General features: G+C 38.2%; 1 protein-coding gene across 1 annotated transcript in view; it reads right to left on the reverse strand.

Annotated features, from left to right (window-relative positions):
- The window catches only part of NKAIN2 (Na+/K+ transporting ATPase interacting 2), a 318,351-nt gene that overhangs the window by 259,795 nt on the left and 45,129 nt on the right, over positions 1-13,427 (reverse strand). Inside the window, exon 2 of the mRNA XM_009289113.1 lies at positions 12,854-12,934. The gene's annotated coding sequence lies outside the window, so the exon portion shown is untranslated. The remainder of the gene's footprint in view (positions 1-12,853; positions 12,935-13,427) is intronic.

Below are 13,427 nucleotides of genomic sequence, written 5' to 3' on the forward strand. Positions count from 1 at the left end.
GTGTGTTTTCCTGTTCCTTTCAGTATCCTTCCCTGCCACTGTAGGGATTGAGGAAAACACTACCTGTGCTCCCGATCCTTCAAGCAATCGCCCCAGTGCCCTGAAGTCCCTTTTGATCGCTTCTGGACTTCCCTCTGCAACCTCATCACTGCCAGCCTGTATAACCAACAGCGGGTAGTAGTCGGAAGGCCGTACCAGACCAGGGAGTTTCCTGGTAATGTCTCTGGCCTGGGCCTCAGGGAGGCAGCAGACTTCCCTGTGGGATGGGTCTGGTCAGCTTATTGGGCCCTCTGTTCCCCTCAGAAGGGAATCGCCTACGACAATTACCCTCCTTTTTTTCTTAGCAGAGGCAGTCATAATGCGTGACTGCCTCACCCTAGGCAACCTCCTGGATGGATCTTCATCTACATCCTCATTTGCCTGGCCCTCAAGTTCCAGGGCCCCACATCTGTTCTGTAAGGGCAGCCGGGAAGGTGAGGGAGGCCGGGCAGGGCATCGCCTGGCACCCCGAGCAGGGACCTGTTTCCATTCCCCGCCGTCACTTATACATTATATATATATGTATGTATGTATATGTTTGTTTCTCAATGAAAGTGAGTGATTAGTTCCCTAGGCTTAAGGAGACGCTTTTCCAGTGGAGGAATAGTCCATAGCAGTATTTCTTACATGGCTATTTGAACGCCTAGGATTAACTGCAGTTGGGTAGATGCTAATGTTTACGGATAACATTTGCACAACCCACGGTATCAAATTTTACAGTTTATTTATGTGAATACTTATGCAAAAAGTTTTTATACTGTATATTATCTAGATTATATCTGCAATATATTTAACAATGTTTCATTAAAATTTATATTATGGTGTCACATGCAACATATGAAAGAACAAACACACCTACATAAACATGATATTGAATATTCTAATGAGGAAAAAAAGTTTAAAAAATTTCCTTAAGTCAAACTTTAAGATAAACAAATATGTTCCAACTGCTTAACTTCTCCACCAAATCAATCCCCATCATTGCTGCTGCAGGACAGATGTCTTGTACTTGGGTTTTAGGAACATCTGTGGTGTCCTGGTTTTGGCTGGGATGGAGTTAATTTCCTTCCTAGTAGCTGGTACAGTGCTGGGTTTTGGATTTAGGTTGAGAATGATATTGATAACACACCGATGTTTTAGTTGTTGCTAAGCAGTGCTTACACTAGTCAAGGGCTTTTCAGCCTCCCATGCTCTACTGACTGAGAAGGCTGGAGGTGCACAAGAAGCTGGGAGGGGGCCCAGCCAGGACAGCTGACCCAAACTGGCCAAAGGGACATTCCACACCATGTGACGTCATGCTCAGTACATAGACTGGGGGGAGTTGGCTGGGGGAGGGATGACCACTGCTCGGGAACTGACTGGGCGTCGGTCGGCGGGTGGTGAGCAATTGCATTGTGTATCACTTGCTTTGTATATTCTTTTATCATTATTATTGTTATTTTCCCTTCTTTTTCTGTCCTATTAAACTGTCTTTATCTCAACCCACGATTTTTACTTTTTTTTTCTGATTCTCTCCCCCATCCCGCCACGGGGGTGGGAGTGAGCAAACGGCTGTGTGGTGTTTAGCTGCCTGCCAGGTTAAACCACAACATGTGGGGACACTACGAATCAGGTGCATGTGGTTACAATGGGCAGTGAAGTAGAGAATTACAACACTTAGTGTGTAACTGGCAGTTAAAGAGAAATACCTAAATGAAACCACACTCTAATACAATGTTTCCCCAAACTTCCAAGGCAAAATAAAACTTGGCAGTTTAGCCTAAACCAGCTAGAATACATTTGGATGTGATAAGCATCAGAGCAATGGGCCAGTGGTGAGCAAGCAAAGCCAAGATTAAAAAAAGTGTTCAGCTTTAATAAGTTGAGGGAGGAAAAGAGAGGAGTGACAAATATAAAATTGCCAAGAAACGAGAGAAAGAGGAAGACAGAGATTGCTTTGCGCATCTGATTGGAAGTCATGGACAGGACCCTTATATATATAGGGAGAGCCCTTCACTTTTAAGATATGGTCAAAAGCCTGACAAACCCAACACCTATTTTTTTTCATCTGAGTAGTGAGGTATGTCTCAATTATCTATAGAGGAGGAACTCTTTTTCTTCGCATAGTTTTGAGCACTCTGATCTTACTCTCCCTCTTCATTGCAACCAGCAGTTTTTCTATAAAAGGGTTCATTGGCAGTTTAAAGATACCTGTGAGATACTCAGACACAGCATGTTACTGATCACCTCATTATTGCTGAATTAGCCAGCTATTGTAGGGTGGAAGAAAAATAGCCTGAGCTACACTGTGGCCTGCTGAAGAACAGGCTTTTAGACTGAAACCCACAATAAACCACACTTTTGTTCAATTTGTAAGGTTATTTAATCAATCAAAACCTACCCTCAAAACACAGAATCCAATTTCTACCCAAATAGGTGTTTGTGGTAGTCTGATAAGTGGGATATAATGCCGTAGTACAGCACTCTACTCCTGAATAGATAGGATGCCCCTTAAAATTAATGTCACTGAAATAGCAGCTGCAAGTTTTGAAAACATCAACACTAGAGCAAACTCATACTCTGGGGATAAATTCACAAAGGTAATCATCGAGTTTAGTGGGTTATTAGAAAAGGACACCAAATATTTTTCATAGCTAGTCCTTTATTCTGAGCATATGGAATCAACAAAACAAAACAAGCTGAGAGTGTGCTGTCAGCTGCAGTGTGACAGCACTGAAGTCAATGAGGTTTTGCCAGAGAATAATTTTACTGCTTTATTATGAACAATTAATAAAAATTCATCATCAAATTCTACAGAGTTATTAAAGTTGACATTAGCTAATTCACTTATCCATATACCACAGATTGCTGCCTTTTAGTAGCATTTCTGGAAACATTCCTTTCATTGGAATGAGAAAGGAAGAAAATGACAAGAAAAAATTACTAATATTTAAAATTAATTATACAGTTTTGAGGTAGCAATTTTACAGGAGGAAAAATTAACTTCTTTTGTATCCCGAATAGTTACATTGCACCATGTTTCTGGAAATATCTATTTAAATGTTTAAGGAGATTTATCTAGCGAGTGTAAATTCTCTTGGGGTGCAGAAAGCATAGCATGGCTCTGTGACTGGGGCAGACATTCACTTTGAAATATTTGTGACAGTTTAAATATATTACTGCCTCCTTAGCTTTTATTAGTGTTTTCTCTAGGAGCTACTCACCTGCTTCAGTGCAAAGTTGGGAGGGTGTGTAAGAACGTATTTTATGTGGCTGGTAGGAGTGGCTTAAGATACACCTGTGTATTTTAGCCCAGAGACAGATCATGAATGTTCAAGTGCTTCAGTGCTCTGGCAGGGCCACGGGAGTGGGACCCTCCAGCAGAAGGGCAACTGCAAATACGGAGCATTATAAGATGACGAACCGCTATAAGAGATGATCAGGCACCGCAGCGATTTTCAGTGCATGGCCTTACGGTCTGTGAGCTCGCTGCTACCGCTGCAGTGGTGAGAAAGGAGTGTGGTAAAAATAATGCTGCACTGCTTGTTGGCTGCACTCACACTTTCTATGGGATGGGGATAACATTAAGCAGGATCAAAAAAGGAGAGTGCTTCCCAGCTGACGTTGCTTTTCCAGGTTCAATAAATGCTTGCTTGTATGTGAAAAGATGCTGAAGGTGATACAGAATTTTTATTTCCTACTGGATTATCATTGGCATCATTTTCAGTGATGTAAGGATCAGAACAGTTTCCTTCAGAAATTCCAAGCAATACAAAGCTCCTCGGAAACTGTATGGACTTAGTGTTGCCTTGAAATTTCTGGTAGACCCCTGGTTCACAAGATGGAGCTTATCTGATAGATTATAATTAGAGGGTCAGATACTTATATTTAGAGGAAAAGTAAATGTGGAGAAAGTATATTCTAGCCATTGCACCTACATTTAGAACAACAAATTGTTGACTATCTTAAAGTATTGCCTATGTACTCAAAAAGAATAAATAACGAAACAAAAAAGCTGACACCATGAGACAGCGAAATTTAACTCGGTTTTAAAAAGCAGACATATTTTCATATGTTTTCATACTTTCACAAAAGATGAGCGGGTGCTTTGGCAGACTCCCCAGCTTTCAACTATAGTAAATAACCCTTCAGCCCTTGTCCATAGCCGATTCCAGAGCCTGATTTATACACACATAGAAAGGTCCTGTCTATGAGAGGCATAGGCAACTCCCCAGAAGAGCTGTCATAGCAAACATGCGTTCCATAGCTGTGATCTTCTGAGCATCTGCTTCACTGGAAATAAATTTATCTTCTGATTTTTCATTTTAAGCAAAATCAACAGTTTTTCCACCAGTGCCTTAAACAATTGGTGAAATGCTAGCAATGGTGCACTATAGCATTCAAAAGTGATTTCCTTACAGAGGGGGACCAGGAAATGCTACCCCATCAAAAGTAGGGCTTTGTGTCACTTGCCTATCTGTCCTCACAGGGATGAGAAACAGGGGGAAAACTTGATAAGAAAGTTGAGAAAATCCAGACTTCATGAAGAATTTCAAAAATATAACACTGGTTTGCATTCTCCCTGCAGTCTCCTATTTGTTGGTTCCCACTTCTTATTCTGTTTCATCACATACTAAGACTATGCACCATTTAGGACAGGTCCTATTTATTTTATGTGTGTCTAGGGCTCACAGTATAATGGCACCCTGATATCAAATTGGGGCCACTAGATGGTACTGCAATATAATTAATAAATATTAAAAAATAATCTCATAAATATATATATGTTTTTTCTGCAATGTCTTGGCTGTAGCATTTGAAAGACATGCAGAAATATCCATGGCACTGCCTTTAGGTATATACTAAAACCTCCATGTAACTATAATATATGCAGTTATAAGGCATATGTTAAAATATGTGCTTACCAATCTTAACAGTATAACTGAGGTACTTAATACATATATACATATGTACACACATATATGATATTTATGCAATACATACACACATATGTAAATGATCATATGGAATTATCATCTGATCAGTCACGACACTTACTCATTTTCATGTGTTCCTGTATTCAGTGCATAACTATTAGATTATGGGAAAAGTGTGCATATATAAATCAATATGCAGATGTATGTTTATTCATGAACTCAACATAGAATATATCCCAGAATTTTAAAAGATAAACTTTGTACAAAAAGCAAAATCTATACAACCATATTTCATATTTTTCTACACTTTGAATGATTTGCTATCACAATTTGCTTCACCATTAAAGAGATGAAAAATTCCACTTTTATCTAAATGTTTTCCACCATATGCTATGTCTACAGTAATAAACAGTTTAAATTTTATAATCAGTTATCTTCTAGCTGGTAAAGATCTTGAGGTTTAAAAATTGCTGCAAAACTAAATTACCTGAAACCATAAGCACGCTTAATAGTATCTACCCATGAAACTACCCTTAGAATAATCTAACACTGCTGGTTGCCAGCACTATTTTCAATTTTCATCTGTTAGATATATGATCAAGCATGTAAAATCTGCCCTGAGTAATAGAAGTGAAAAAATAAAGTCATTTACTTAAAACATTCTGATAGCTATTTATCTGAAAACCCTGGTCAGATTTACCGCTCAAAGGCATTTACCTACAAAGTTAACCAGATGCTTTGAGTTGAAAACTAATTTAATTTCTCTGTTATCTTAACAGGACATCTGTTAAAACAACATCCAAGGAAGGTAATATGTTCAAAATTAAACATCCTGCAGGTTGTTTTATTAGAGTATGTGCAACATTGACATTTAACTGTTAATGACCACCGCCTTACAAAAATAATTAGTAAATGTAGAATCAAAACAGTATAACGAGATTATACTAATGGACACGAAGTAATGTAGAATGAATGTGTAACCGGTGTAAGTTCAGTCTTGTTGCCAAGTTCATTTCTTTGTTACAACTGAGTTACACTGAAGATGAGTGACCCATTTCTTTTGTTTCCTTCTTTCATCAGCTTCATCTAGGTATCAAACTGTCCCTTTAAAATCAGAGTATATTAGCTGCATAAAGTGTTCAGCACTCATAGCCAGCATGTTTTTTAAGCATCATGAGTGACAAGCTATGCAAATCATATCCTGAAGTAATTTGCATTATTGCAGTTAATTTGCATATGGATATAAGCTGCACTTCAGGGCAACTAGGTATCAACCCAAGCAGTGGCATGTGAAAGTCAGACGCATAGGTGGATGTGTGCTTGCCAATGTTGGGATATTCAAGTGGAAAAATACTAGCAGGTGCCTATTTCTGGTTGATCCTTATAACTTTGCTGGATAAGATGGTGGGGACATATGGGGACAGTAGGAGGAAACATGGGCTCCATATTTCCTCCCACCCCTTCCATTTATCCCCACCAGCAATGCAGGGCTAACGTTAATTTGTCTGTCGGTAGGAAGTGCTACAACCATTGCTGCCTCTTCCTCTTCCCATTAGTGTCATCCAACGGAAAAGGAAAAGAGAAGGGATGGACTGCACTACAGCCACTAAAAGTCAGCCATATCTGGCTAATCCTGGACTAACATCTCAGGTCAACAAGGGAAAGGTGGACTTATCAGTGGTGAAAAGTTGCTAATGCATGAACGTCAGCTGTGGGTGGATTTCTAAACTGCTCATTTCCTCCTTAAGATCTTTTGCATCAGATGCTCTCCCATAGTCCAGGTTGGTTGCTGAGCCTGGCGGGAGGCAGGAGAATGGACTAGCCATATCCTGAAGCCCCTTCTGGCCTTACTTTACTATGAACCACGACTATGAGTATGAAAACACTGATTTTAATCACGGTGTACATGGGCAGTTGGGGAATCCCACTTACATGATTTCTTACATTTGTCTTTATCACTCTGCTTTCATGATGTGGAAAACAAACTTGCAGTTCAGCTACAGAGTGGGTAACACTTGCAGATAATAAAACAGCAGCAAACTCTCTCCCTAAACCTTCATTTCTCCAGTAGTTCCTCTGCACTCCCAGAGCTGTCTCTCTTCCCAGGGGTATTCCCCAGCAATGCCATTATATAGCCTTCCTCTTGCTCCCTATCAGTTACTGGGGAGCCTTCACCAAGTTTTGGTTAACCTTCCTGATTCATACCTACCTCAGCAGGAAAGGGGAAGAGTTACATATTTTCAGCATTTTATTTGACTGCAAGGTTTATATGCAATGTTTTCAGTTTTTCCCTAAATACAGTATCAGGCAACTTAAATGTTGATATAAATTGAATTGTCTTTGAACTAAAGGATTCCAATTATTTTTGAATGTGTTATTACTTCTTCCAGATAACAAGGATAATCTTCATCTTTCCGCATTTTTCTTGAGATACTATATAGCTTTACATACATGTGAAGACCCTTCATTTTTCTTCCATAGTAAAGCATGTAAAATTGTGAAAAGTGAATTGATTATTTATTACATGATAATTAGCTTTTTTCTTGTGAGGTGCAACAAGCTGTGTGTGGTTGGAAATGGGAATTCAACTACAGAAAGGACAAAAAGAAAGCTGAAGTACTCAACTTCAGTTAAAAGCCTGAAGGGGCTGTTAGAAAAGACAGAGCATGACTCTTCTCAGAGGTACACAGTGAAAGGACAAGAGGCAATGTCATAGATTTCACCAATGGAAATTTCAACTGCAAATCAGGAGAAAATTTTTCACAATGAGAATGGTTAAGAAGTAGAGAGGTTGTGAAGTTTCCATCCTTGGAGACTTTTAAAACTTGACTGGCTAAAACTCTGAGCAACTCGATCTAACTTTGAAGTTGGTGCTACTCTGAGCAGGAGACTGGATTAAATGACCTTGAGAGGTCTCTTCCAACATGAATTAGTCTGTGATTTTGTCGTCTAGGTTATCATATATTTGCAGATATTTGGGGTGGGTAAAATGGTGAGAAAATATGTTCAGAAACATTTGATTTCCCTTAAAACTCCTGGCAGAAAACCACCTGATTACAAATTTTTCTTTAGCATACATTTTAATAGCTACAATACATTCAGTTCTTTGTATCACATTTAATAATTTTAATTTTAAATAAGTGTATTTTTTTATGGTTTCCTATTCTTTCATGCTCCCCCTGTTGCAGCTCAAGACAATATAGAAAAGGAAGTAACCTCATTTGAATGCAAATAGCAACATTTTTTTTAAAGAACAGTAGCTTGCAACTCAGATCCGTAGAATGATTGCTAAAATCATGAGGAACTGCACTTTAACTACACATGGTGAGCTATGTACATACTATTGCCACTGTGCTTAGGGTTCCTAGGTGCTGTGCTTCTGTACATAAGCTTTCATAGTATTATTCTACATGTTTTCAGAGCAGAGTTGAAGTACAGGATTTACTTGTATGAAGTATGGAAATTAATTACATAATGGCCAATGAGGACAAAACAAAATATGTAATGGCCACACATGGTAAGAAAAGCACAATTTTTTTTTTCTTACCCATTTATTAAGCTTTTTCTGACTGCTACAATACTGGAGTAATATCCAGTATGGCAGCCTCACTCAATTCCAAACCTGATTCATCTCTAAAATAGGCCATGCTGTACAGAGATTAAGGAACGGATCATGAAAAAGAAAAAAATACAGTTGTGACTGTATAATTAAAAGCTATATAAAAATGAATGTACAGAGAGAGCTAAATTATGCTTATACAAGCAACCTTAATTCTGGCATTTCTTGATACTGGAGTGTTTGACTTTCAAACACCTAATTTTTGTGTCAAAAGACATATAAGTACAACCTTATGATTTAATATATTAAATGTAACCTTTGTATGTTATTAGGTATAAATAAGGAAGATGTCAAGAATGCCACACAAATAGAAACTAAGTCAACTTTGACAGTTAAAGCAAGTTTTTAAAAAGTGTATTCTTGGTCACATTCACGTAGTACTGTAGGGACTACAGAAAAGTGATACCGGAGCTCAGCTGGGCAGCAGTGAGAAGAGAGCTCTTATCTCTATCTGGTCACACAAATAGGGATGCATGCAAGGAGAACCAAAAGTACTGGCATGAGGCTGGGACCATGTGCAGCAAGGGCTGCTTTGGACCCTGAGCCCCAGCTGGTCCCCCTCATCCAGCACCCCAAGTCCAGCCTCCGCCTTGACTCCCAGCAATTGACAGCAGCAGCATCTCTACATTCCCACACTTGTGATGGGACCAGTGTAACTTCAGCCATGCAATTTTTGCAGTGAAAAATTGCCTACTCGTTTTTAAACTAAAAATGGGAGTTTAATAGCTCTTGTTCTGTTTCTGTTCTGCTTGTGGGATCCTTAGACATCATTAGGGGAAGCTTTTAAATGCCTTGAAGCAAGAATGCTGTTTCTTCATTTACATGAGTATTTGCAGTATTTGCAGCACTCTTTCTAATGAGGGTCTTTATTCAGAGGTCGCAGCTGAATCCCATAGAAGTAAATGGGAGTTTTGTCTGAAGAAGAAAGTAAAAAATGCTAAACAGACTGTTAACTTTCTGTTGGGTTTTGGGGGCTGCTTTTTTTTGTTGTTCCGAGATAGCTGAATCTAATTCCTTGTGTCCTTTTTTGATATATGTAAACAAATCACTGAAATATACATTTTCTCAGAGATGCTTTCTATTATGTTTTCCTTTTTGTTTCACTAGTGTACTTCAGATGTGCCTCATTCAAAACAAGAGGTTATCCTTTTCGTATGCTACATTTGCCTAGCCACAGGCTAAAATAAATATTACCACTCCTGAAACCTTAAAGTCCTACTTATCCTGAGTATGGCACTCACCAGCAAGCAAAACAACATACAGACTAATTAAATATTATTGAAGAGTAATACTGAAAAGTAAGTCTGAGAAGTGAGTTTTCTAGGCACTCACATTCACAGATCCACGTAACGATCAAAGCTAAGAACAAGTGATTGTACTTCCTCTTTGTTACAAACCTTCTAAACCATAAATATTCCAGCTTGCTGTGAGTTTCAGCAAGACAACCGTGCCTCAAGGACAGAAAATGCTTAGTGTGATGCCATTTTCCAGAAGATATATATGATTGTAATGGTGTACAATGCAAACAGATTTGCATGGCTGTTCACTAATAATCCTTGATCCTCCTCAGCCTCTTCAGAGATAATTACCTCATTGTTCTAAAAATTTCTGAGTCTTTGTAGACCTAGTTCAGTGTAATAAGGAGAAGCTGTAAAAATGTCATGACCTCCGCCCCCACAACTAAAATAAAAAAGGATGAAGCTAGCAAGCCTTTTGTAATAAAGTATATTAAGAATTGAAATATGTCCTCTCCATTGTATCAGCAAGTGATGATGGAAAAATTGATGTATGTACACATAGAATAAAAGCTGCTCTCAAAACTTTAAAAAAACCCCTTTCTTTTCTTTTATTTGGTAGGAAGCTATAAATTATACATAAAAAAATAAACTATACCCAGCTGAACTATTATTAGGCTGTAATTTTAACCTGTCAATTCCTAAAGCCATGTTGTGCAGGATCCTCTCTCACGGTTTACAACCTCAGAGGCATCCCTCTGGCACTTACCTAAAGGTTATTTTTTATTCTCTATTTAGAACCGATTCAAACCCAGAGCTTTTTTCAAGGTTCTACATGCCATTCCAAACACAAAAAAATACACAGGAGTATCATTACAGATTTGAAGTTGCAGTTATTCCCAGATGAAAATATAAATAATAAAGATTCAGTGCAAGACATATGAATATGACTGAGAGACATAAAACTTAAAATGATCCATTTTATAAGATACCTACATCTGTAAAACAGTTGGAGCCTCTAAAGGATCTAGAAGAGGAGAAGTTTTATCCAACCAAACAGTTGGGTATCTTTCCATTAGACGTATATTTCTAGGCCCTAGACCTTGCAGATTTGATCATGTAGGGAAGTTTTGATATACTATGCGCAGTTGAAAGGGAGAGGAGAGTGATGTCCCATGTGTGAATTAGACCTTTTGTAGATAACGAGTCGATCTGTACCTATTTCTTCAATTCATTTTCTAGAAACTTTTCCTTTTGTCCTTTTCTTTACCAATGCTGTTGGTCTGAAAACCAACTGAAGTCGAAGGAATATATTCTACTGGGTATTTCAAGGCAGACCATATCACTGGAACAAATAATACCTCTAAAGACCAAATAAAAATTTTAACTGCATCCAAATATAAGCCTGAACATATGGTTGGTTGGGAAACACTCTAGATGACACAGCCCTAGACTTCAGAAAAAAACAGTTCCAGGTTTAGATACTGGTTTTGGCCCATCTTTATTCCAAGTAGCACTTACTAGTGTTCGTAAGCTGTTTTTATACCCATTAAAACACAGTGCTCAAAAGTCTGCTTCTCCTTTCTACCTTCCTTCCCACTCCCTTTCACACCCCCAGACACGATAAGCACCCCAACATTTACAAGTCTAGGAATGCAGGTGGCTGAAACAAGCAGGTGGAAAGAGGGTGGACTGGGTTGAGTATCATTGTACAACAGGTGCTGGGTTTGTTATATACCTTAGTTCACTTAGCAATACAGAAAGCATTTTAACCAAATAAAAGATAATATATGCAAGTTCTTTTATTTACTGTGGTTTTGCCAAGCTTTTAATGATATTGGGTATGTCTGAAGGTATAAACCCCAGAAAGTGTAATGTTTTACCTGCAGAAAATTACTTTACACCTTCAGGAAATGAAATTCTGATCCTTTTGAAGTCTGCATCTTTTGAAGAAACAGAATACATAGGGATGAAATATCCTGGTTTCTAGTATTTTTTGTACTTTGGGGGTGATTTGAGAGAAAATACAGGTAAGGAAGTATCTTTGCCTCATTTATTCTTCCTATAATTGCGTTTAACTTTCTGCATCATAACATATTGGTAACTCACAAAAGATCAGAGAATTACATCTGTAATTTACAGTTGGGCTAAACTCCCCTTAATCAGGAACAGCAATTAAATACCTGAGTCAAGAAGAGAACGTGATCTCTTTCACACGTGGGATTCTCCTTGATGGTCAGTTCACACAACTGTGAGCATAACTCAGCATGGACAGCAATATTTAGACTTAGTAGAAGCTTATTACTTCAACAAAATAATTTGTTACCACTGCTAATCTTTTATCCCATAAATTGCCAGCCTTCTGGGAACACCTTCGAAAGTAGGAGTTTCGGTTTGAGATGTTGGTTTGAGCCCTTTACTAACTGCCACTGTATATGTTATCACTTACAGTGTCAATAAAACCCTATAAGTATGTCATTCTTAGGAAAATATATTTTTCCTATGGATTTTGACTATGTCTTCAATCATAACATTCCTACCAGAAGCACAAAGTTAAAAAACACTGCTGTAGCCAAATGGCAATCTATTCTGGCACCTCAGTTTACGTTTTAATTTAATGAAAGACACCTTGTTTTACAATTATTATGCTGTGGTATAAGATCCCTGAAAGGAATCCAGCTAAGTAACAGCTAAATGGTACAAAAAATATTTGTTTACCCTTGAGATGGTAAGCTTTTGTATTCATGAAATCACTAATTAATGTCTCTCATAGAGGTGAAATTTGCATTGCAGAATTACTGAGGGGGCAAAAAGAGGTAATTTTCTTTTAAAACATATATACCATTATTGTTGTGGGCATCAGAAGGTATATGCTCATTGCTGTCTAGATTAAAAGTTTCTAACATACGCAGAATACTCCAAATTTCTATCATACTACCCTCATTCTAATAACACTAAGAGGATGAGTAAAACAGAACACAGCCTTTCGACTGGGGCATGTTAACACAGCGCTGATGGCTTAAATGTATCCAATGGTAAATTACCTTTGAAAGGTCCCCAGCCTCCAAATAGAAGCAGATAACAAACACGTTCCATGTAACCCAAAGGATCAGCCAGACAGCATACTGCAGGGAGGAAGAGAGAAACAGTGCATTAATAATTTCACTATCAGCTGAGTTAAACTTAGTTCATGAGACCAGTAGTTCAATCCAAGACAAAAACAGACTATAAATATGGTGCATATAAATAAAAATGTTATATATAAAAGAGAATCAAGAATAAATTCTTCCCTTTCACAGAAACAATTTAGAGTGACCTAGTGAGTACTCAGTCACACCAGAAAATCTGTATGTGAGAAAACAGTTGATAGATCTGACATTTGAATTTGAGACTAATCTGGATCTCTTATTATTTTTCTGTCCTGGTTTCGGCTGGGATGGAGTTAATTTTCTTTCCAGTAGCTGGTACAGTGCTGGGTTTTGGATTTAGGATGAGAATAATGTTGATAAACACACTGATGTTTTTGTTACTGCTGAGCAGTGCTTACACAGTCAAGGCCTTTTCTGCTTCTCAAAGCACCCCATCAGCGAGTAGGCTGGGGGTGCACAAGCAGCTGGG

The sequence above is a fragment of the Aptenodytes forsteri genome, unplaced genomic scaffold, assembly GCF_000699145.1.
Source record: "Aptenodytes forsteri isolate BGI_AS27 unplaced genomic scaffold, ASM69914v1 Scaffold217, whole genome shotgun sequence".
NCBI classification, from domain to species: domain Eukaryota; kingdom Metazoa; phylum Chordata; class Aves; order Sphenisciformes; family Spheniscidae; genus Aptenodytes; species Aptenodytes forsteri.